Here is a 26,943-nt window from a genome sequence, read left to right on the forward strand (position 1 = left end):
AAAAAAGAAAAAAAAAACAACTAAAATCATTACAGAAGTAGCATGTATGCACATACGTATATGTATACCTACGTATAAAGCACCCCTTTACGACGCTGATTGTGCATAAAGATAATATAACGCATCGCGTAAATTATAACGCTCGTGATTCAACGGTATTTGATTTGAATCGAGTGCTGCTGCTGCTGCTGCTGTCGCAGTTGCTGCACAGGCTCGTTTATTTATAATCGAGGCAATAAGGGTAGTCGAATGATCGTTTCACTTTGGAGTTTTTTCTCCTATCGCGTAGAGACGTCGGGATTAAATTAATCCAGCGTTCTTTTATCTCACTCTCTGTTGTCTCACCTTCTCTATCTCGAAATAATTGTAAAATCGAGCTTGCGTGAAATACATAAAGTGAAAATTTCAACTTGAAAAATTGTAACAATATTCTCCATCTGTTACATATACATGTATAGTATATATACATTATACGTACGTAGCCCCCCGTATGTGTATATCGATTGTGACTGTGATCTTTTTAAGGATATAAAAAATAAAATTTAAAAGAAAAAAAAGAAAGAAAAGAAAATAAATAAACAAACAAATTTCTTGTGATACTAAGGATATATACCTACGCATGTAAACGAAGAATGGAAGTAACTGAAGCGATTAAGGATCACCACCTGCACCAACATCTCGCGACTTCTTTTCCCGACGGGGCTAAAACCGATCGTTAACAACCGAAGCAAGGGAGACAGACACCAATATAGAGGAGCGAAGGAGGATCGAGGGAGAGCAGCCAGCGAGTCTGTAATGATCTATCCGTCGTCGGCATCGTCGTCACTTTTGTATAACCCCTCCTCCTGGACGGACGGCAGTAGACTTGTGTGCTTCGGCCTAACAAGTATAACCGAGGAAAATGATTCAGTGGCTCGCTTCGCTTCGTCAAAGACTTGCGATTAGCCGTTTCTACTCCTTCACCTCGCGGATTATACCTCGAGGATTCTTACCGATGGACACGTGAAATTTACACGCTATTATACACACCTATATTGCATATACGTGAACCGTATATAAATACATATATATATAAATATATATATATATATATACATACACACCGTGTGTACCGAATACTCGGCACGGATTGCGATTTGTGCTTTTTTCGCTCTCGGTTATACTCTTCGTTTTCAGTGTTTCGTTTATCAAATCGCGCGCGAGGTGTTCTTAGTTCATATCCTGCATACGAGACACTCGGTTTCTCGGTTTCTTACATCTAAATCGTTTTATAATTTTTGACATGGTGCAACCATCGAGTGTGTCTTCTAATTATTGCTTTAACGCTGCCTTGTGATCACCGTCGAAACGACAACTCTTCTTCAAAGGTACGTAGCATCTGTCTCTCTGTGTCGTCTGTGTGTTTGTACGCTAAATCCAGCTCGTCATTACCCTCGTGTTTACACACGCATTAATCTATAGTACTCGATACGTTTGTCGATACATTCATCGTTGATTCCCCCCCCCCTCACCTCCAATCCCCTCTTACAAAATGTAGATTTCTGATCGCCTCGTTACACCAACAACGAGTTGTAACGACGCACGATGTGTCTTGGAGGACTTGAACATTTTTCATTCACAATTCGTCTTACTAAATTTTACTATGTATACAAGTGACGACAGTTTGATTTATCGTTACGATACAGAGAGCAATCAGGAATTGGGACATTATTGTAATATTATTGGGAAGTATATTGATAATTATTGAGAGTAACGTAAAATGTGACACGTGATTTGTGTTAATAAAAAAAATTAAGAAGTCGTTTAACGTTATCGCGCTGATTCGCGTTTCGCAAATATCGTTATTCAGCAATTTTAGAATCGTTTGAAATGCGATAAACCATAATCAAGGTAAAACCTATTATATTAAAATTTCAAAAAAACTTGACTACTTCTAAGTGACTTGAATATATAATTAATACATAATCAACTTTACCCGGATTATTCCATCGCCTTATCATCGCTAATTTCAGTCTCGTGAATTCTCACACCCATCGATATTCGTTCAAAATTTTATTCGAGAGTTACGTGTCATCAGGAAATAATTGGGTGAAAATAAGTCAGAACTTTCACACGTGGATCGTATATATCTATAAGTGACTTGCGGCAGCGAGAATCATCCTATAATTTTTGTCTTTTATTTAAACGTGAAACGATTATCCGGTTGATACAAAACTATATATTATTTCGCTAGAACCTTGGGTTCGTTTAATTATCGTGCAAGCATCTCTAGCTGCAGTGTAATTGGACGTCCCGTGCTTAGCCGGCTTCATTGTTTTCCAGCTGTGACACTCTGCTCACGATCCGCGCTTCCGGAGTTCCTGAAATCATTCGTATTACATGCGCAAAACGTTGTACAACTACGACATATTATTACTTACACGTTATATGTACACAAACCTCGGCATTGTCTCGGAGCGTCGAGTCGGGGCTTCGCGTGAGTGCAAAAAGAAAAAGGAAAAAAAAAAAAAAAAAAAATCCACCTTGGTCTCTTTGTGCTAAATTCCAACCGATGCGATAATAAATTCTTACACGTACACGTTTTAAAGAGTCTTAAATCGTTTGGCCTCTGCTCGCTTGTTCGTAAAATTAAAAATAATTATTAAACAAACAAACAAATAAACAAACAAAAAATAATAATAATAATAATAATGAACGAAATTAAACAAGTCTGTAAAGTATTAAAATATATATACTTACCTACACTTTCCGTTGTAAGTCGAACAGCCCCGCGTTCTGTTACCGAGCTTTAAAGCTCTCATTTTTCACATTTTTCTTTTCTCGTCTCACTCGTAATTATTACTTCCCCTCTTTCTCCTTCCCTTCCTCGCGCTCTCTCTCTCTCTTTCTCTTTTTTTCTCTCTCAGCTCTGCAGAAACTAAACAGCCCACTTTTCAACGTCGTGCTCGGCTTGTTAATCAAGTTCCGAAGGGTTTCAATATGCAATGTGTTCTCACTGCGGGATTGCTCACCCCTGAGCTTTTTCCATAACTTAGCTCAATGAAACTTGCGACTGCGCTTAAAAGCTCGCGCGCGGTTTTCGTCTTTATGTTTTATTAAACTGCTTCACCTTCTCAGCTCTGTTATTAGACTTATTACAGTGTGTGAACTAGGCGATCGCGTTTTACCTACTCGTCGTTTCCTGGATACTGTCCTGATGGGTCTCCTTCAATCACGATCAGCTTTGTACGAGGATTTTGCCGAAGATTGATTCTGGTCGATACTTCGATTAAACGTTGGCGCGTATCCGTTTTACCACAGACGATTAATGGTTTTAGCGTGAATTTGTTCTTCGGGAATTTGATTATTTCTTAATTACAAATGGAAGGGATTTTTTTCAAGTTTTTATTCGTACGTGTCATGATATAGAATTATATTCTGGATGTATGACGTTGAAGTTACGGTGTAACGTTAATATTGCGAAGATGCGTGTGTTTGGGGAAAACATATCGTTATTTCAAAACTTCGGGACTGTCTGTGGAATTCGGTAAACCAAGATAAACCAAAACGTGTTCATATTTTCTAAACTTCAATCCTTCAAAGTCATTCTAAAATAGCAAAATGGTGATTTGTTACTCGATGTTTCGGTGCGTCAAGGTTACTAATTTCAACCTCGTATTTATGACCCATTTTTCATCCGCTGTACATAGAAGCTGGTGAAAAAGGTCTTGACAAATTTTAGAATATATGTATATATCAACTGCGATGAGAAAATTTCGGCAAAGATTCATCTAAAATTGAATGTCTAAACGTCGAAGTTACGAAAACGTGTTTCCGAATTTTGTAGGAATATAATTTTTCAATCCCTCGTCGAAAAGTCATAACGCAAAGTGAGAAGTATTTTCGACGTAGAGAGTAAGACTTGATCGAACCTGGTTTGATCGAACGTATGCATAAAAAGCATAATATAAATGTACATCGATCATTTGCGTGTGAGTTTGAATTTCGTAGCTGTTTAAAGAAGTTATTTTTATCACTATTATAATAAAGAAATTCCGTCTAGCCAGTGCAGTTATTTTCGTTGCACTTTATAAAGAGTACTTATACACTCAACGATATATTTATAGAAAAATTTTACGCTTTTAAAAACATACCGCGAGAGTGAAGTTCGTTTATAAATTTTCATTTCAACCTTACTCAACCGAAGCAACAACTCCGATCAGCTCTATTAACGATGTTTGAAAATCTGTATCTAATATCGTCTATGGACGAGTTTTTTTTTAAAATTACTATAATTTTTTTTCCAATGTTACTATCCTTTATACAACGCAGATAGAATATTCTCAACGGATGTTATCAGTAGTCGATGTTAATAGAATTTACAACTTCTCGCCGAAACTTTTCACGTAGTCATTATGACAGCGCAGAAATCCATCCGAAACATATTTGCGTTAGCTTTTGGCACAGCAGACGAAATGCGAAGCTCTGTAAGAGCTCGAAGGAATCTAAAATTTCCTATCTTTGCCTATTTTTGGGGATCGACATTTTTCATGAGCAGGGTTGAAACTTCGCCTGAGATTGACGAGATGTGGACCTTCCCTGTTGAACGAAAACCGCCGCGCAAGCTAGGCACGTATATCGAGGCATGCATATAAGCTATGTGGTGGAAACGTTGAAGCGGCACTTATTCCACACGATAAATGAAGAACGGCTTGATGTATCATGTCGAAATTGGGACAGTCGATAAAGATATTCCTCCCACCTCCGATGCGGTTATGGGGCGAACAACGCGATCTTTCAAATGAATCTGCATGCATGTACCTACATATGTACATACATACATAGAGTACATTACATAGGCGAGTCGATATATCGGGCGTTTTATCTACAGCCGGTAGAATTGTTGCCCACGGACAAAGGGATCCGAAAAATGCCCCGTAAACGCGCTTCACTTCACTGAAGTTGCAGGATTTATATAAATTACATTCTCGTTAAATCAGGGCTGGATACAGAAAATTTTGTGCACAAATATATTATCTCATTGTTGTCAGTCTGGTAGTCAATGATTTAGAAAAAAAAAAAAAAACAGAGAAAAAGATGTGTGTGTGTGTTTTTTTTTAATTAAAAGGTAAATGTGTAACATGCTTTATGAATGACAAGAATAAGTGGTTAGAACAACAGTTTGTGACGTGGAGTGAAATCAAGTTGCATGCTTACATTCGTTTCAATTAGCGAAACATTTCTTGCGCGCCATATTTTACAAATTTTTTTTTTTCTCCGCGAACCCTCGTCTTACGGACAATTTGCGTTAGTTGTACAATGTGGGGACGAAATAGGTTTTTTAAATTCGAATTAACTCTGTAATGCCGAATCTCACATTCAGTTTGGGAATTTTTAATTTTTTTTTTTTCAGTGGCACAAATTATGCTACGACTGGGGTTCTTGAAAAAGCCTTGCGACTAGATGAATGTGATTTTTAATAGAACTGAATTTCTACATGGTCTTGGAACCTTATGCGATATATTCGAAAAGCAGCGAAATTTTTACATAATTTATTTCATAGAATTTATGAATATACTGGTGGGACAGGTTGAACGTTTGATGATTCATTTTTTTGCAATTTTATATCATCTTAACACGTGATTGATTTATAATTCAAAGAGTCTAGTTTGGGCATAAATTTATCATCCTAAAGCTTCCTGAAAAAACTACGTATCAGAGTAGAATCTGTACCAGATTTTATAAAAATCGTTACCGTTCCGCAGCTATTGTGTTAAAAAACGTCGCTTTTCGAGTAAAATGACTGCAAGACTCAATAATTGTAGACTATATTATTTAAATTTGAAAGCTTCAAATGAAAATGTTATTATACCATCCAAGCGGTTAGTAATTGGATGAAGAGCAATATTTTTTATTAATCTTAAGCTAAGAAGATCTGTGTAAAAGCACTGATACAGAAATTCCTGAAATTATTAACGAAAGCTGATTATTCATGCTTCTTTTAAGTCACCTTAAATTACATTTCTTTAAATGCGATTTACTTGGATTTTATTCTACGACTCATTTTGTTTAGAAGTCTATTTGCGAAATATAGTGTTAAGATTAAAACGAGCTATCGCAGAATGAAATTGAACACTTTTACTCAATTTTAAAAAATCCTGAAGTGATATTGAACGAAAATCGATATCTAATTTATTCTTTATATTTCCAGTATTTTCTATTTTTCTATTTTGAAAGAGATATTCGTATAGCTCGCAAATTAACTAATTAAATAAATATCCAATGTACGACTATATCCTAATAAAATCATTAACGATGTCCACACTGGTAAATCTAATTAGTCAAGTTTAATTTCAACACCGCCAATATTTCACACCGTATAAATCCCAGCAAGCGAAAAAGCGTGACCAAACTCCCTTGATTATTATCAACGATATCACGTCATTCGAGAAAACCACTAACACCCATGACATTACCTTATAGTGCAAAGTGTAAACAAAGACACATGCAATTAAAAAAAAAAAAAATCTACCCCCTCTACCCACCAGGTCTGTAATAAAACTATATTAGTGATTTAAAAAATGTCGTATTTAATTATCTTTCTACCGATACTATATATACCTACACCTAAAACACTTGCTCGCTTTTTACTTTTACCTGCCTGGCGATCGACAGTTCTAAAAACACTGAGCTGAGATATTATCATTTGATAAATATTGAAAATAATGTGATCAAGAACAACCAAAAGTACCTACCTAAATGAAAACCTAACAATGCAATCGCTCGTTGGATGTTTCAGGATCATTGAACCGGTTGGCAGAGTCCGGGGAACCCCCGGGGCCCCGGGCAGGGCCGCAGGCAACCAAGTCCCGCCGCCCTCTCCCCGGGGGGTGGCGCGGGAGCCGTCAGCGTGGGGGCGCAGCGGTACGTAGCGAGATTCGCGCGTCGGATCGCCCGGAGGCTTGCGCGTAGGCTCGGCAGGGGCTCCCTGGGCCCCAGCCGCGGTCTCGGCCTGGCGGCGGCGACGACGACGACCGGTGGGTCCGGCCCAAACGGGGCGACGGTGGTGACGGGGCCTGGCGAAGACCTGCCGGCCCCCCCCACGCGCCCCGAAACCCACCACACCCACCATCATCCCAGGGGGAGAGCCATGTCCATGCGGAGTCTTCATCGGCGCGTCTCTCACCCGTGAGTTTTTCATCTTTTTTTTATTATTCTCCCCAAAATCTATTACTTCGTCGCCTTTTCGTTTATTGCTGTTTTTAACGTGACGTTATGCGAGTATCTACATCGATGTAATTATGTTGGTGATTTGTTGTGTTTTTTTTTCACGTGCAGGATAGATTTATGCGTTGTTGGGTATCTGATTTATCTACGATTTAGGTATATGAATACGAAATAATTTAGACGGTAGATTGTAGAAAAATGGAAACGTCAGAAAGACGTTTCACGAAATACGAATGTTTGTTTATTGGAGGATTTGCTTAATTGATGATATTCGAAATTATATACGCGAAATACAAGATCGTGAATAGAAAATTGGGTTGAAAATTTGACGTTTTAGAATTATGAAAAAAATATCGTTACGATCAATTCGGAGGTTTGGTACTTGCAGGTAGTGTTAAATTGACACCAAGTTTGTACCTAAATATTTTTTCTACAGTCTAAAATAGTTGATTCTGTATGTTTATAGGTACGTTTTCTATCACACATACCCACTAAAATTATCGGTTTCTTTAACTGTTACGTTACAGTAATGTTTTTCAGCAGGATTTACAGGAATTTGACTAATGTATAATTACACTGCAAAATATTGCTGTCACAATTACAGTTATATCCTTTTCCTTTCTTGTGCAGGAAAGTATTTGCCTGCAATTATTTTTGATTTTAGTTGACAAGTTTTGTACCCTTGATAATATTTTATTGAGTGAAATCGCAGTATATATTTACACGTAGCTGAAAACTTGTTACAAGTATGAAAAAACGTTGCTATCCGAAAAAAAGAAATAAATGTAATGAACAAAAAAAAAGAAAAAACATTGTACTTGAAATTGCGTTTCGCTCATCGGCATGGAGCAAATATTATGCGAAGAGGGCAGCAGGCCGATATATAAGATCGAAGATGGAAAAAGGTGAAATTCTTGATGCGCGAAATGTATTAAAATATTATAAATACGTTTCACCAGCTTCTATATATACACACAAGCCGTTTTGCGTGTGTACATAAAACTCCTTTGATCATTTTATACAAGCTTCAGGATATACATATGTGTATATATGTATGTATATTATATAGATATATATACGATACGGCGTACGGCGTACTAAAATTTACCGCGAAAAATTTGCCTCAATTCTCTCACTCACTTGCACGATGGTCTAAACATTGCTAAATTTGTAACTCAAAGCGTGAGCTTTATGGTGAGCGATAACAACTTGACACTTGAAAAGAAGGGGAAAAAAAGTAAGAAAGAAAGAAAAACATTAAAAAAAAAAAAAAAAAACGCACTCACGTATCCCTCATCGTCGTGCGAGTATCGGTGGTGTATAAAATCTGCACTCTCGTAATTCGGCGTCCTTCCATTTCCCTTGGGAGAAAATATATACCTGAAATAGATTCGATATAACCTCACCGGTTAGCCCTCGGGGCTATTGTGTTTTCGCAGCTTTCGTTCGATCTTTTATGTTGCAAAAGTCCTGCTGACTGTCCGACTTGCACGAGGATATTTTCACTTCTTCAAATTTATAGTTATCGTCGCGCGGATAGAAGAAAAATCTTTTTACCGAGCCTCGTTCGTCATATTATAAATAATGGTTTTTTTTTTTTTTTTAGATATTTGTAGTGAAAATTATTTGCCTATCGTTTACTTTTCGATTTTTTTTCTTTCTGTCTTTCAAGTCTTTTACGGTTAACGTTATTTTTTACGCTTGCGATGCTCGGCGTGAGGAAATTTTGTATTGACATGAAAAAAAAAGCAGTTCGAAGGGTGGTGGAAGCTTCTTTTTGCCATCCTTTTAGCACGGATTTTTCCACTCGCGTCTTATTCAAAGATATTCAATGACGAAAAAGGATTTGCAAAATTGTACGCGATAAATGGAACTTTCGAAACATTGCATAATTTTTGATAAAAAACTTTTATAAGGTACTTCGCTTGACAGGATTTCACGAATCGAATCTATTTTTTTTTTCTTCAAATACGCCACTTACAAGAGAGAAAAACTTGATTCAACAAATTTTCTATCACAAGTTATAATGGATACGGGGAATACCATGCGAATCTATAACAAACGTCTGAACCTCATCATTTTTCACTTTTGTTCAAAAAATTTTCTGCAATTGTCCCAACTCTCAAAGCGTAGCTTGAATTTTTTTTAGATTCTTTTTGCAATCGGTCAGTTATTTATAAATAAAGAGCCATTTTGAAAAGGACCTTTTTCATTTTTTCACTAGAAACACTTATAGATCGGTTTTATTATGAAGTTGATGGAAGAAAGTTGAATTTTTTGAGTGTTTCAAAAAATGTCCTTCTCAAAATCACTCTCAATATTTATAAATAATCAAGCAGTTGAATAAAAAGGATAAAAAGATTTAGGGTACTGTTTTCGAGTTGATAGAATTGCGGAAGTTTTTTTGAAAAAAATCAAAAATGGCAAGGGTCAGACGTTTGTTGGCTTCGCATGGAATTCATCGTAAATATGTTATATCAGAGTTTTTAAATGCGAAAAACGCAAACTGCACGGATTTCACAATTTCGTTTTCTGTCCAAATTAAGAATCTGTTGTAAAACTAAGAGAATTTTTCGTCGATTCAAAACTTTGCCCGCACAAGCCGATCAATAGAAAAGTCCAAAAAATAAACAAAGGCGAATTAAGATACATGAATATTGCACAACTTTTGCAAGATAAAGGATTTTTTTATTATATCTACTCACCCTTAGCTTGAGAGTGAAAAAATAACTTTTTTCAAAACGTTGATGATCTGCGGATGACGTTTTTCATGAATGATTAATTCGAGTTATATAAATGTATGTATTTGTATATAAGGTTACTCTTGCTGTGTAGATGCTATCATCATTATTATTATCATTATCATTCAGAGGCGTGTTTTGCAGAGTCGAAACTTTCGAAATGAGTTTGACAGTAATTAAGCAGCTCTTGATGAATATTTTAAACGTCTCTGAATTATACATACTTATTTTATAAGTATTACAGCTGGAGGTAACGTTTTTGTGATGTGTATATATATATATATACACTGTATAAGTATACATATATGCATACTATACCGATTTCGTAAACTTAAAGTATATGTATATAGAATATACATAGAGGGTAAGCAAAAAAAAAAAGTTAGAACAGACTATGCGAGTTCAACTTGTACAGATCAGTGAATACGACTGAAAATGTACTCTAGGTAATTCGCCAATATAAAATAAGTCAGCCGTAACGCTGACGTCTCCATAAGAAATTCGAGAATCTTCGTTTTATCTGCCTGGTAGCTGGTTTTTTTCCTCATTGAATTTCAAGTTCACGACATCGTTTATGGCCGACTTTTTTGATAATGATCTGAAAACAGAATTTTCACCTCAATAATCACCGCGCGTTTTGACTCGCATATCTTACACTAAATGTGAATAAAATTCACATTCATATCATGTGAATAAAATTCAGGAGAATTTCCAAAATGCCAGAATGGCCAGAATCAAATTTCGAGTCATAATTTAAGATCGAAATTGAGATGAAAATTCTGGAATATTAATTATTTTCATCCCTTTTTTCATTCGATAAAATTCCTCAGATTTATACGTAACTCTCTGTTTTCTCGAAAATTCTGTTTTTCGAAAACCTTGATACATACGAGTGGAGTAAAGTTTTACTTTGTGCATTATAAGTATAAAATGATAAATTATCCTTTTTCTTATTTATGTAAAAAAATTCTATTTCAGAATCTGTATAAGTCTTGAAATTTTTCCGTTAAAATTATTTTATATTAGTCTGAAATTTAACAATAAAGAAAATTTCTTGAATCGTTGAACCGTTCAACTTCAGAAGATATATTGGCTGATATATTACATATATATATATATATATATATATATATATATATATATATATATATATATATATATATATATATATATGTAATGCAATAAGCGGTGTGGCGTTGATGCTGTATAATTTGTCATCAAGCAACCGCGAGATTATATTGATCGTTTGGAAGAGACACCTACTTGAGATATCTATGTACGAACATAAGTTATACATATATATATATATATATATATGATATGCATGTGTACATGTACCGTGTAGGTGCAGCAAGTCTCCTTGAAGCACGGTGGTTCAAAAAGTTTATTGTAATACCTGCATCAAGACACCCGCGTATGTACGGGGCATTCCAGTATAACGATGTCAGATTCGATTCCTTCTATTTTCCATCTATCCCGCAGTTTCCAGATTTTGTTTCAACCTGTAGAGATTCTACATTTCGAAGAAGCAATTTTAAATACGTCCTATTTGGCAAAATGACAAAAAAAAAAAAAAAAAAAAGAAAATAAATAAATAAAGAATCGCATGCATTATATATAAATATAACTTTTCGGATAAAAGAAAAAAGTGAGAACGAAGATAATCAGGTTCGTTCTAATTTTAGACTTGAAAAAAGGGAACCAGATCTACAGACTGAGGCGGTTGGTCCATTTGGCACGGAATGCCCCATGTAGATATACATATATATATATATAGATATATATTCGTGCAGGGTGCGCCATTGGATATTTTGAGCTAGTTTTCCCTCGATTTCAACTTGTTATTATACCTATATAAGCTGTGTACAGTCTGCAGAGCAGTTCAATTCGCAATTCCGCAGTTTTGCAGGCGATAGTTGCACGTGCTGCAGAGTCTATGAGTGCGAGTATGCAGCTGATGCATTAAACTGTACCTACTCCGAAGGTTCTATCTTGTTTGTTTCTGTATCGCGAAGAGGTATCGAGCCAGCTGGATCATAAAAGTATAACGGACAAAGTGAGCCGGCAGAATTGCAAGTTATAAAAACTCTGCGGGAGAATTAGACGTTTATGAAGCTTTGTTAGTTATACATCGTGATTTTTATTTCGATACTTTTTATAGTGAGATTTATATTTCGCTTCGTCTTATCTCCTTCGTTGTCTCTTTAAATTTTATACACCTGCGGGAATGTTTGTTGTGAAATTGACCGGAATCGTGATGCGGTGTAAAATATTAATTATAATGTTGTGTGTTAAATTTATATCGTCAGTTTAAGGAAGGAGAAGCCATCTTGGAATTTGAAATTTTACCGAAATTTTGTACCACTTTTTTGGGGGATAAAAAACGATTCAATATCTCATTGCTTTGAAATGAAATTTTATAAAGAAACTGTTAGAGTGCATGGGATTGAAAATTTGAACCAATGTGATGAGTGGAAGGATTGAAGAAAAAAGAACTTGAAGCGTGCGTGCACTGAAATTGCAGAACAGTTGTTTCGTGTTATTTTTCTCCTCTTTTTCCAACATGCAGCATGAAAATATAACGGCGAAAAATCGGGGTAAAAATGTCGAAAAATATCAGAGACTCCGGTCTCTCGTGTCGGTGTGGATAAAAAAATAAGTCAAACACACTTGTGTACAAATGGAAGTGCTAAAGGGTGAAAAATTGTGCCAGATGCAATCGTGGTCTACAATATGGCTGTGCAACGTTATTAAGGGGATGATTTCGTGGCGGTGACGTCGACGTGAGGCAATCGTGTTTTACAGTTTTCTTCTCTTCAGAGTAACACGAAATTTTGTATTTTCTTACTGCTTTTGATGATTCTTCGTTTTTTGGATTTCGTTACTTTAACTTTTTACACTCTGAATTTTTTATAGTGTGACTAACTGCCCTTCAAGAATCTCGTAAAATAGATTTTCACATCTTTGAAAATTTGATGCTGTGACCCTCCTACTTTCTAATCTTTCTACATTTCTACCCCGAACCCAAATTCGTGTTTTCCTTATTTTAACCTCAATTCTCCGAACTATTTTCACGAATAAAAATTTGCTTTCAGAGGTATAAATTAGCTTTATATGATTCGACCAATACTTATTTCGGTGTTACGTAAAAATGACCAAAAATAATGGATTATTTTTCCCTGATTAATCGAGTATAATCGCTTATTTTTCAAATTTCATTCATCGATCGACTGGATTTTTTTTTTTTTAACTCGATCAATCGATGCATAGATCATTTTTAACTCAGTGGCCATAGCATCCAGGCTTCAAATGCACTAGAACTTTGGTAGCTTTCACTTGATTCTTGGAATTATCTCATCGACAAAATCCCACACCGCGTAATCCCCTTTCTAGCTCTTTTACTTAATCGCCAATGACAGCGGGAGCTGTAATCCGAGATATCGATCCCCCTCAGGGGTATTTACCGACCCCCGACCCCCGACACCTGTATAAATATTTATCCATCATCCGATTGCAATTTTCACCCCCACTTCTACCGCCGCTTATTATTTTCCTTGCCGCATAAGCCGGGTTCGATGCTCCCTGCGTCATTCCGATGTGTCCTGCAGACCTCGAAGACGTTTACTTCGTCATGCTTACAGAGAAGGATAGAATTGGTAGTAAAAGAACAGATAATTCGAGTCTGTAATCGAGGAAATTATTACAAGGCAAGAATTGTTTAAGTACTTTGTATCGAAAGATATTTCTGTAAAATTATGAATTAATCATTTCTAAGACTTGGAGAACGCGAGGAAGAAGACATATGAGAAGAAACATGTTTTCCGGATGATTTTTGGTGATCGATCTGAAAGTAGATCGTATTTCCAAGTAGCCGGAAACCGATGAGTATACAAGAGAAATAATTCGACCCTGTATTGCAGATTACAGCAGTTGATTTTCGCCACGATGAACTCGAGTTTTGATTGTATCGCGTGTGTTCGCCACTTATTGTTACTCTTGGCTGTAGAATTTCAGTTTTACACCCAAACAATTCTTAACGACCAAAGATCATGATATTTCTCACGAACACGCGACGTCAAGTTCCTGAAGAAATTGGCGTATATAAGACGTTCAGTTGGAAGATGCTGGATCATATGGGATCGTAATTTATGCTGCGTGTTTCATTTTTTACATTTGTTTATAATATTTTCGCGCAGAGGCGTTCTAGCCAATTCCAATAATAATATTTTTTGCATCGTTGTCCCAGCTTTAAGGAAACCAGTAGGTATGTCGTGGAAATTGATTATCATAGGATGAAAATTTTCCTATCGTTTACAGTAAATTTTTTACTTTTTTTTCCCCCCCTTTTCTCAAATTTTTATCTCTCGACGAATAGTCTAGAATGTACCTCCATTATCGATTGTTTATAATATTTTTTTTGTTTTCTCATTCACAAGAACTGAAATTATCAGGAATTATTATTATTATTATTGTTATTTTTTCAATTCTTTTGCAAAAATTAAAAACAAACGAATACATTAGAATTCTTTTGAAAATGTAACTGCAACAGTCATTTGCCAACAATTTCTTCCATTATTCAGTGAATGAAGTATATGAAAATAAAATAAATTTATTTAAACAAAAATTCAGATGCAGAGCGAGCAAATTTTCCGTAGGAATACGATTTTCGAAGGTAAAAATAAAACGTCGACGATGAACTCTGACTATGAGTCAAAATTGAAGTCGCATACGTGATATATCTATCTATAGTGTATCTACATCCATATCCGCGCAATTGTCTTTTGTTTCTTGAAACGACGTCGAGTCGGCCGTCTGTGATGTTATTTCCGATTTTTATTGATTCACTCCCTCCTGTCTCCTTCTTTTCTACTCCTTCTTCTGTTATATGTGAATATCCCGTGAACTTGACGACCTGGAAATCTCCGCGAATTTTCATCCAGGTGGAAAGTCCATTGGCAATTACGTTTTCTCTGTCTTTTTTTTTCCTCTTTCTCATCTTCGCCGAAGTTGTATGGGTATTAGGGTGTTTGAGAAAAAAATAATTGAAGTGCTGCAACGTGTTTCTTGAGAAATTGAAAAAAAATTTGGAAAAAAAGTCTTCCACCTAACTTAGAACGCTCATATTTTTACAGAATATTTCTTTTGACTTAAAGAAAATTTTTAGGGGGTTCCCACGGTGGAAAATTGCAAATTATTATTATTATTATTTTTTTTTAAATACTCTAACAGTATGTATGTACAACGGAAGCTTCCACGAGAACGTCCCTTTCAGTTAAAAAGTAAAAAAATTAATGAATGAGAATGAAAGAGTGGCTATTGGACATTTTAAGGGGGGACTTCGGTGAAATTTCGGTGATTATGATATCGAGTTTTTTGTTTTTGAAATGAGTAAAAAAGATGTGATCAAAAATTCCTTCCAAAAAAATCTAAATTATGGTAGTATGTATCGTGATAAAAAATTTCAAAAACTTTGGCAGAAAATTTCCAGCGTACTGCTTCCAAAAGTTCCTTGCGCAAACACTTTCATCGTAGGTGATTAAAATTTTTTTTTCAGGACACATATTACCATAATATAAATTTTGTTGGTAGGAATTTTTGATCACATCTTTTATTAATCGTTTGAAAAATCAAAAACTCGACATTATAAAAAAGACTGAAAATCGACGGAAATCTTTCTGTAACAATCAGCGATCAGCCGGGAAATTTATCCGGCTACTAAAACGATCGTTCAAAGCTATATCGTCAGCGGTTCATCCTACGAGATTAGGGATTACTGCCGGGGAAGAGTCCGACTGTCCGTCAGAGCTGTTGGCTTTGCAGTATAGCCGCGGCTTGTCGGACTATCTTAGACCGTTTCTACTACCGTTTCAGAATCGTTGTCGAGTTCTTTTATCGTTCAATTGCAGCCGGCGTGTTCGAGACGCATTGAAATAATCATTAACTCGCAATATTTCGAATTCAATCTTGATTACGAATTGGCATAATCAAATATTTAACGTAGAAATGAAAGGTTAGTTTCTCGAGACGCTGTTTTAGATTTCATACCGATGTTGACGCTCGTATATTATTTCCCAAGTAGATAAAATCTAGATAGAGAATAAAACGAAAAAAAAAAAAAAAAAAAAATGAACAAATAAAAAGTGAAAATCTGATCGTTACAGAAAATTATATAAACTTTTACCTCTGCAACTTCTTCATTCCCCTGACATGTAAACGAATTTATGCAACACGAGGAATATTTTTCACTGTCTATAAAGTTCGTCGTAATTGCCATTATTAATTATTATACCGGAGGAATAAATAAACTTTCGGGTCACAATGGCGGCAGCGAAATCATCTCATTCTCACAATCAGTATCACGTCTGATTAGAGAGCCGTTGTTACTACTGCGAGCTGTTCTGCATTGCGGTGAGGAATTACGGTCAGAGTTTGGTCAGACACGAGAGTTGCTGCAGGCTGGCTGACCGCGATCACCTCTTACTACTGTCTGATACAGGCACTGGATCAATCGATTAATCGGGTCTCAAAAAATTAATCGAGCACGACTCGATCGAATTGGTAAAAATCAATTGATTGATCGATTATTTTGTATTTTTTTTTAAACGGTGAATTGGAAATCAAATTTACTGGACAAGTTTTTTGATCATTTATACTTTTAATCAAAATATTTTTTTCAATTTCAGGTAAAAATTTTCATTCATCTTTGACTTGTTATATCAAATAGGTATACTTAGTATGTAAGACGATGATAATAATTGATACTTTAATCAAGTAAATTGATATTTTATCGCGTCGTTGATTGGAGTAAAAAACGAAAACCGATTGCGAGAAAAAATAATCCAGTCGGTCGATTGTTGCTAAAATGTGAATATTTTTTGTCCGATGTGACTCGGAAACGGATAAACCGATTTAATTTGAACTTTATGTATCGATTCCGCTTCGGTTCGCTGAAAAGTTATCAGATCTTTGAGCAAAATATTTTTTACGAACCTAAAAAACTTTCTTGTTCTAACTAAAAATGCGAATAGCTAGGATTTGGAATGTTCTAGGATTTTCATCGTAGTCTGATTTCAATTGAATAATTTTTCGATGCTTATTTTCAAATTCAGGTGATCTGATAAATTTGAATGAAACTCACAAAGAAGCTGTTTTCGAATATTTGTGTGCACATCGAAGTTTGTTGAACGAATCTGTACGTATACGTCTCTCATTACTTCATTTTACACGTCTTTTGAATTTGATATAAAATTTTACACGGAGGTTAAAATCTGACTGCGAAAATTTTTTCAAATTTTGACGAGATCTAGGTTCATGCGCAACGACATGACAGGAGAAAATGAGTAAAAATTACTGGGTGACGAAGCATAACGATGAAGTTTGTACACAGTTGGAGAGGGAAGAAAAATGCGACGCTTGTATATACAAGGTGAGGCTTGAAAAGAAAACTGCGAACCGCGTTTGAAAAAAGGCTGTGAAAAGCTCGAGCATCGCGCAATTACTCACTTTCCGAATTATTCTTCCGCTTCTTATTCTTATCCTTCTTCTTTTTCTTCTATTTCGTTTCTGCTTCTTCTCTCACTCCGTCAGTCATCAAGGTTCGGGAACAAGAGCTGTGCTTGCCTGCCCTTTTTAAACAGGCACTTTACCACCTAACCTGACCTAAATTCTAAGTGGAAACGAGAAGCAAAAGGGAAAAGGTTTCTCTTTCCTTTTCTTATCTCGACGGAAAAACGTTTAAGGCCGCCTACCTAAATGCATGTCTACACGGGTGGTAGATATTATAGCCGAGCGGAAGCAGATGGAATTCGAGACTCATACCTTCGACGATACTTGATACTCAAAAAGCGTTACACGTGAGGCTGGACTCCGATTTTCCTTTCTGCTTATACATATATATATATATATATATATATATATATACATATGTGTGTGTATGTATATTAGGGTGGCGTAAAAAAACGGACTATTTTTTTTTTTTGAGTCTCGTGTGACAAAATGTTAGTTTTTGATGTTTTAAGAGCCCACTCCAAAGTACAGTTCAAAAAAAAATTTTTAAGAGGTCGCTCCACATTTTGTAAAACGTCAGAAATCGTAAAAAATCGATTTTTATTTTTTTTTTTATTTTTCTAGTTACGGTATGATTTTATAGACAAAAAAAAAAATAAGTTTCCGAAAGTTTTAGTTCAAAATTTGAATTTCGAAAGGTCACTCATAATTTTTTTCAATTTTTTTTGTGTATTTCTTTAGATCTTTTCGAGCGACCTTTTAATATTCATATTAAAATTTCATGAAGTTTTTACCTTTAATTTAGTAAGATAGAATCGATAACAATACACCACGACATGAATTAAAAATCAAATCTGGAAAATTTCGTCACCACCTTAATAAGGATCACCCTAAATTATATGTAATACATTACGATTGTGATTATTATTTCAAGTTTAATTTTAATATTTTACAAGTGAAACCCCGAAAAATTTAACAAACTTTTCTTTATTGTATGCATATAGTGTATACGAAGTGTGAAAGAATCGTGTTTAAAAACCGTGTTTAAAAAAATTCATATTCTATGGGTTCGAAATTATGTAAGCATGGTTGAAAGTACGGGTGTAACCCCTCGGGGGATACCGAAGCCTTTTAAATCTGCAGGATTTATATTCTCACAACCTCGAGCAAAACGCTCTACAAGTACGTACGTATATATATAAATATATATCTATATGTATTGTATGACCCATGTATACTTGCATGAGAAGTATCGAAAATGTTTTTCTTAAAAAACATGTCAAATAATCGAATAAATATTACTGCGTATGGTCAATTCCCTCAAATCTTATCGAGAGCACAATTTTCAACTTTTACAAGAAGATGGATTTTACTATAATTATCAAAACTATAATGCAAGATATATATTTATAACTTTTAGCAATATTTTGCAGACTTGAGTTTTAGTAGTTAATATAAACTAGTCTGTGAGTATATATATATATATACATATATATACATGAAAATTTTCTCAATTACATGCGAACAACGGTGTGGTCTTAAAGAGAAAGAGAAAGAGAAAAAAGAACTGTAAAAAAAAATTCCCCCTTTCGCAAAGATTGACAGAACATAATGTAATAAATGCCCGCGAGTGACTTGAATAAAATATAGTATCGAGGGTAGTAAAGCCTCTCACCTCGCGTATGTACACACATTTTCAGTGTGGATAACGTATCTCGTTTAATTTTATCAGAAGGATTATTAAATTATGGGGTGTGACCACGGTTACCGTGGTAAAACAATTAATTTACGTTTGAAAATTCGGATGGCTGATGAGAAAACTGCGAAATGGTTTCGGTGAAATATACGAAAAAAAAAAAAAAACCAATGATTCTCTCATTCGCAAATAGTGCGAAATTCGACATTGTGAAAATGGTGGGCACTAAACTGAAGAAAAATAAAAATTATCCACAAAGTTTGAATAGAAAAATGTCTAATTACGAAAATAATTAGAGATTTTGAGAATTATTGTCGGAAAATTAGTAAATAAAATTATCTCATAGCTGAGAGTAAAAGAAATTTTTCATTGATATATTGAGATTATGATTTGTTTTTTTTTAATCCTAGGCAGGGGTCGTCAGACCCTTTAATTCTGGCTACGATTTTATTTCTACAAATTTTTATACAACATTCTAACAATTCTTCGATGCAGATTTATAAGCAATCTGTTTCCTACGTTTCGTAAAATAGAAGTAGTTCGAAAATTTTCACCAACTGTTGTTGATCATGAATTTATTTATAATAAAATCCATCGATGTCGATTAATTTGGACAAATATCGCTCGATTTGTTCGTAAGTATAAATAATTTCGTCAAGAAAAAAAAAGGTTTTATAAAAAAAAGACAGTCTTTCAAAGATTTTGTTACTCTTTAAAGCGTGATTCGATTAACTCTGGTTTTTCTATTCATTTTGTTTAATTATTATGTTGAAATACCCGTCCGGATCCGAATCAATTACAATTAGATTTTCAGAAAGACTGAACAACGAGAGTTATTCTGCTTATTTCGTTCAAACCAAAACTCAATTACTTATCCCTCGACGAGTTGTTTGGTGCTTCGTGATTGCACCTCTTTTTCCTTTTCTTCTTATATGCATATAGGTATTATATATACATGTATAAATTTATATATTATCTTTGACCGCACAAAGCTCGTTAATTTGCACTTCTCGCAGCGAACATCACGAGAGCTTACAAAGTTTGAAATGCAAGTTCGTACTTCTGCGTACTTCGGTAATAACAATTTCTTTTTTTTTTTTTTCAATCGTTTCGAGCGTTTAATTTTCTTTAAGAGTAAATTTTACGTTTCTTTATTTTGTTTGAAAATCCAAAGTGATGTCGAAATTTCCGCGATATTATCAATATATTGTAAGTACAAACGCAACCGTGATGAAATGGAAAATCAAGATTTTATTACCTTTAAGATTAAGTTCTGCGTTTTTTTTGAACTCAAGTTTTCATTTAAATACCGCATCTCTAGGTAATCGAATGTGGGAGAAATAAGGTAAAATCAACCTTCGATTTCAAAATAACAGTTTCGAATTAGCAACGTCTTCATGCTGAATTTTGTCATTGTTTCTCATATTCAGAAATTTTTAGGTTCGTACAGAGCTTTTTATTTCTCAGTAAGTTACCGAAAGGTAATGAAACACTTGAATAAAATTTAATGAAAATTCGCTGTAATTACTTTTGAACAATATCGAAGAAGTTGAATTTGTGAAATATGAATCAATTCTTCCAGTAATATTGCAAAAACGAATTATCCATTTTTATCCATTTATCAATTTTTACTCGAATCGGTTAAAAAAAATGTCTTTCCTTGTCATTTTTTTTATGTTTTTAACTTTTTCAACCCCTTTTGACAAACGAATTATCTTAAAACTTCAATTTTTACTCGATTCGATTACAAATTTTTTCTTTCCTTGTCATTTTTCTATGTTTCTAAGTTTTTAAATCCCTTTTGACAAACGACGAGAACGTTCGAGTCACGACTGATGAAAGGGTGCCGGTGCCGAGCTGTGATACTAATTTGTAATTGTCATAATGCGTATTTAACCGCAGATCTACAGCTCGGCTTCCCTCATTCGTATTAATTTAACGACTCCACGCACGCGACCTTATCTTCGCTGCATGCAGTCTCTTTTCTTCCTTCCCATTCCAACCGAACACAACCCGATCTGTCAGGCAATTGATTATTATTATCCTACTTGTTATCGTCATCATCATCATCATCATCATCATCATCATTATCATCATGTTTGCGCAGCTTCATTTTTGATAAACTGAAAATTGATAAACTGGAGAACAGACAGTGTAAATAAATGTTGGTATAGAAAAAAAAAAAAAAAAAAAAAACCGGTAATTCAGATTCTTGTTTTGTACTTTGTATTTTACTTTTTTCAATCACGTAATGCCTGCAGCATGCTTGATTACCGTAAAATTTCAAATCAACGCAACGACGTGTATTTTTCTTTCCATCTATTTTCTCCATCAACTGTAACGATTTATTTTACTCAATTGCGTTTCTATCAAGCAAAATACGTATTATCAACTCGGGTGGTTAAAAACCTCGATCCTAAATGAATTTTCATTGGTTTTTGATGCCCTTGAATAAACCCTCGCCCGAATAACATTCTTGTCCAGGGACGGTAAAAATTATGACCCACGATAGTAGTAGATCCAGTCGACCGATGCGATGCGGCGCCACATATGCAGGCCGATATTTCATTTTCATTGCAACGCAGTCGAGTTCCAAAGCTTTCTCTCTCTCTCTTGCTCTCTCTCTCACCATTTATTTCTTTTAACCGTTGTTCTATTCCATTTCATTCTATTTTTTAACTTCCCGTTTCTCTGGTTTTAGAGAAAAAAGGAAGTTATTGTAATCTACCCAAAAATGAAAAATTGAGTTTTCACCAGATCTCGACGTTTCAAAATCCAGAGAATCATCAATTTTTTTGCCCCACGATATCTCGAGAACAAGTTACCTGATTTCAATGATTTTGATCTCAATCGACGCGGCTTTTCCTAACTTTGAACTGCTTAGACTTTGGCTTTGAACGATTCAGCACTTTTTCAATTATTTACATACCAAAATCCCAAAAAATCAAATAAAAATTATCATTTCTTTAGAATAGATGAGTGGGTTTGAATGAAAGTTTGTACCGTGAGATTTTTTGGTTCGCTAATCTTTGGGGCTTTAAAAGCCTTAATCACAAATCTGAATTTGTAATTCGAAATTCGAATTGAATATTATTCTTTTTTTTCTCTATAAACTTGTAACCTGCCGTGTGAGAGCGGGAAGTTCGAGGGCTGCTTCATGGCTAGTTTAAAGCCACTTGTTTTAATTTCGTTTCGTTTCCTTCGTTCTTTTTTCGCTGTAGAAATTTTTCCCACAACCTAATTCGCCGTGTTCGCTGTTATTCCGAATCGAGCTGACCCTTCTTCCCCAGCTTTTCAATCTCCCTTAAGGGCAGCGGTCGGCGCCTTTCACCCCACCGCCCACTAATTCTCCCTCGGATCTCGATCTCTCGCCGGCCAAGACGTCCTGGGCTCAGGAGCGGATCGCGTCTAAGGGTGAATATTAATGAGCTCCCCATATTAATACCACGCGCCTTCGGACCGAGGACCTGCAAAAAGGAAGATGGCCAGGCTCTTTTATCTCCAGCAACGGTTAAGAACGTTACGCGATCTTTGGGACGTTGGATTTAGATTTCTTTTTCTTCCCTTCCTTCTGCTACAACTTTCCAGATTCTCGATATCCAGTAGCGGGAAACGAAAATTTCTGCCATTCGAATTGCTCAAAAAGCAGAAAGTACAAAATTTGTCAATTTGTCGAATCTTAAGTGTGTTGAAAAAAAAATTCGAAAACTTGCCCTTGAATTTTGTTCCTTGTTTCAAACACGATAATCGATTTACGTTCTTTTATCCACGGGATGAAAGTCAGAAGTTCTTTCAATTGTGTCAAAATTTCTTTCATTTTATCTTTTACAAAGTTTCTTAAAAACCGAGACACATGCGTGGAATCGAAATCAAACAGCGAAACCTTCGAAGTGCTTTTGAGAAAATCGAAACAAAAAAATTGATCCTGACTTGGTTTCTATTAAAAAAAAAAAAAAAAAATTAAACATTTGTATCTTTCGCTAAAAATTTACCGAATCAAAACGAGGAAAATCTCAAATTCTTCAATCATGTGTGATTTTCAGTTGCCCGTTTCTTAAACGAGGTGCGTTTCTTATACCCATCGCTGCCTGCAATATATAGATAACCATAAGACCGCGTGTCAAGGGATGATATTTCAGAATGGAAGGTGGCGCTTGTACACTGGTATTTTAGGCCGTGACTTGGGGCGTGAATTTCGGAACGTTGCAGGGTTTTCCTGCTGGCAGAACTAAGGGACCTTCCTAATTACGTGGAGAGTTGTATGTACTCTATGCGTATATATATATAGATATATAGATATATAGATATATATATATTCTATCTTGACTCTTTTTTACCTCCCCATTTTCTTTCTTCTCTTTATTTTTCTTCCTCTCCATTCACCTCGGTTTATTATATTATATACAATTTCATTTTATCACCCCTACGAGTTACCTTATCCCTTGCACCAAGCCGTTACCTACAGTTCTTCCATTTATACAATCAATTATTCTAGTTCCCCACAATTAACGTTGACCTTGCGGAGAACTTTGCTTTATCATGTTCAAATTATTACAAGATGGTCGTACATTGAGTATTTGTCAAATCCCTTTGACGATAAGAAACTAGGAATAACTGGAATCGTAAACAAAAGTCTGCGCCTTGTTTTGAATTGCTTTGAAATTAGTGAAAATCTAGTTAAATTGTTCGATTTTATTACCTTAATTTAAACCTTTTCAATCCAGATATGATACGTGATGAATACATGAACGTAGAAAAATTGAAACTACAGAATCTGGAACTGAGTTGTGTTTGATGGAAAGAATCTTTCCTTCGTAGATGAGAAAAAGGTGGAAAATATAATTGAAAATATGAGAAATTTTGTAGAATTTTCTCTTATAAGACTTACGTATCCTTGTTAATTTTATAAAATAAAAAAACCCTTCGCAATAGGTGAAAACTCATTTAACGCTAAGCTCAAAAATATCTTTACACGCTTTTTGTATGTTTTGATCATTTCTTCTATTATTTCTATCATTTTTTTGGATTACGCGCATTATACAGTAAATTGGAAGTGAATAACGCTGTTCCAGACGTGAAACAGTGAGGGGTGTAAAGTGTTGAGAACCGTTCATTTCCCTCCCCGTAAGTAATACAGGTGTATGCATATAAGTTAGGCGAGGGCGATTCACCCTCTCGGGAATGAAAATACTTTAGCCAAAGGGTGCATCGAGACGTTGGTAGAAAAATCGACTTGCCTTTTCGGAGGGTGGTTGAGAATTTTAGAACCTCATCACCGCACCTTTTGGTTGATTTTATTTTTTTTTCACAATATTTTTATTCCTCGAATAAAGTATCTCTTCCCGAAGAATCGGGAAAATTTATCCCTTAATGTTTTCGAAGATGAAAGAGATTTTTCGTAAATGTTAATTACACCCTGCGGTTCCTTTGCCGCTTGTTTTGCTCGACGTTTTTTTTTTTTTCCTCCACCGTCCAGATTTATTTACTCTTCATTCCCTCACAATCAGTTAATTCTTCACTCCGGCTTTGAATATAAAACCTCCCTGGCTTCGTCGACGTTGATTGACTATCCGTAACAAAGAAAAATCACCGCAGCTGCTTCTCTGCGCACTGCAGCAGTCAGGCTGAAATCAAACGTTTCTTCATTTGCGGACCGTCTTTTTTTTATCTCTTTTTATTCTTCTTCTTCTTCTTCTTCTTCTTATTTTCAAATCAATTTTCTTCAAAACTTCAACGCAGATATTCTTTTCCAATATTTATGATGACGTGCCGATAAATTTCAATCGGATTTTCGTTGATGGTTGGGAATTTGCAGTGTGTTAATGAAAATTTTTAAGAAGTAAGGAATAACATGCGGTGATAAATGTTGGGAAGAAAAATCGTGAGGTTGCAATTTTTAGCCCGATGTTGACTCGCATTTTTTGATTCCACAATTGCTTGTTTAATCATATCACGTTACCAAGATGACAAGCATTTTTTTTATCATCAGTAACTGGATATATTTATTTCATTTCATCCAACTCTTGGCAAATATCAATATCTCGTTAACAGATTATAACCTGAGTGTGCGGATGATGATATGGGAAATTCCCAGCGAGGCGAAGTTTTTATTCCTCATGATTTCACACACGTGATTACCATTCTCGTCATTCGTTCAATCAGTTTGAAATTATCACAAGTATTCCGATGCAATATTATGCATCTAGATACGGTGTATTATTTTACAGTTAAACATTCAAATTACGGTGATCGATGTCCGAGTTCGTTGTTCAAAATCAAAAATCCAAATTCGGTCGCACCGTAATGTATACTTTTTAAAAGGTTTTATGATTTTTTTTGTTGGATGATTGTCTTTATTTCTTTATCGACAGACTATAATCTGCAATAATCGACCATAATCACAGAAATATTTATACCTGATGATCTTTTTTTTTTCTTAAACTACGCGCCTGATCATCTTGAGATTAAAACCTGGAAGATGGAGTATGACTTTGATTTTTCAGAGATTCTTTAATTTTATGCCAAAAAGTCTCTAAGTTGTGAAAGTTTCTTCATTACCTTAATTTCTGTAAAAAAGGCTTTGGTGGAATATATATATATATATATATATAAATATTCCTTTTACGTCACTTTTTTAGAGTTCCGTACTTCAAAAGAAAAAAGTGAAATCCTTGTAAGATCACTTTGTTGTCCGTCTGTTAAGGACTTTTTCCTCAACAACGAGTTGAGGTATCAAGTTGAAATTAATATAAAATACTAAGACCAATGGTATCTTGGAGGTGTAAAAAATTCAAGCTTCTAAGTCAAAGTCATCAAAAGATACGGCCATTTATGTCACATATTTTGATATAATCAAAACCTAAGGGTACTTCCTGTTGACCTAGAATCATGCAATTTAGAGAGAAGCAAGCACAAGTCTCACAGCACAAGTAAAGGAAAAAGTTCTCCGCCTACGTGGAAAGAATAAATGAGCAGATTTTACTAAAGAGAGGGACACGTCAGGTTTTTTGGTAAAATGTCTTTTCGTAAAATGCAGACTTTACTCTAGAAACAGTGAATACCGCAAGTATGTCGAAAATATTAATTTTATACTTTATGAAATGAAATGATTCTTACAAAATTTTACACAACAGGTATAAATTTTCAATTAGCTGAATTTTGAACTGATGAAAACTACCCTTAAGTGCAGCTTGAAAATATAAAATGGCAGAAATAGAGGTGCTCATAGTGTCACGCGAGGTTCATTGTCAATTGAGTACAAAATTTTGATAAGATGTTGACACTGTTTTTGAGTAGTTTTTTTTTTTTTTTTTTCTTATTTTGGAATAGTTATGAAAAACGGTAAAAATATTAATTTCACCTCCTACATAAACGGACGGGATTTTTAAATACATTGTAGAATGTCTGTAACATTTATTTTGCAAAATTTTGACTATCAGATTGATTTTTGTCAATTTAAAAATTTTCGAAGTCGTGTTAAAAAAAAAAATGGAGAATCATTTGATCATGGGACCAGTTAAGTTTAAAACTTTGGAAAAGCTTGGAAATACTTGTAACTTCAAAGCGATTCCGTCGAAAATTTATTTCACTAAAATTAAAAATAGTGGGAAAACAATATTTGTCGATTAGGCATGGAATGCCCCATATAGTATAGGGACCGCGTCGCTCACCTTCCGCCAAATCGATCAATCGACAAAATTCCTTCATCACTGATCTGAATTTAAAAAAATTGCCATTTTTTAGATCGTTTGATCACTTTTGGCGAAGCGTTTAATATACAACCACTATTTACTC

General features: G+C 34.9%; 1 long non-coding RNA gene across 1 annotated transcript in view; it reads left to right on the forward strand.

The window, feature by feature from the left end:
- The first annotated feature begins 207 nt into the window (after nt 1-207).
- LOC124416152 overlaps nt 208-26,943 on the forward strand; it is a 58,606-nt gene continuing 31,870 nt past the window's right edge. Inside the window, exons 1-2 of the long non-coding RNA XR_006930757.1 lie at nt 208-1,367; nt 6,779-7,167. This is a non-coding gene — a long non-coding RNA (uncharacterized LOC124416152). The remainder of the gene's footprint in view (nt 1,368-6,778; nt 7,168-26,943) is intronic.

This window comes from Diprion similis, chromosome 2 (genome assembly GCF_021155765.1).
Source record: "Diprion similis isolate iyDipSimi1 chromosome 2, iyDipSimi1.1, whole genome shotgun sequence".
NCBI classification, from domain to species: Eukaryota; Metazoa; Arthropoda; class Insecta; order Hymenoptera; family Diprionidae; genus Diprion; species Diprion similis.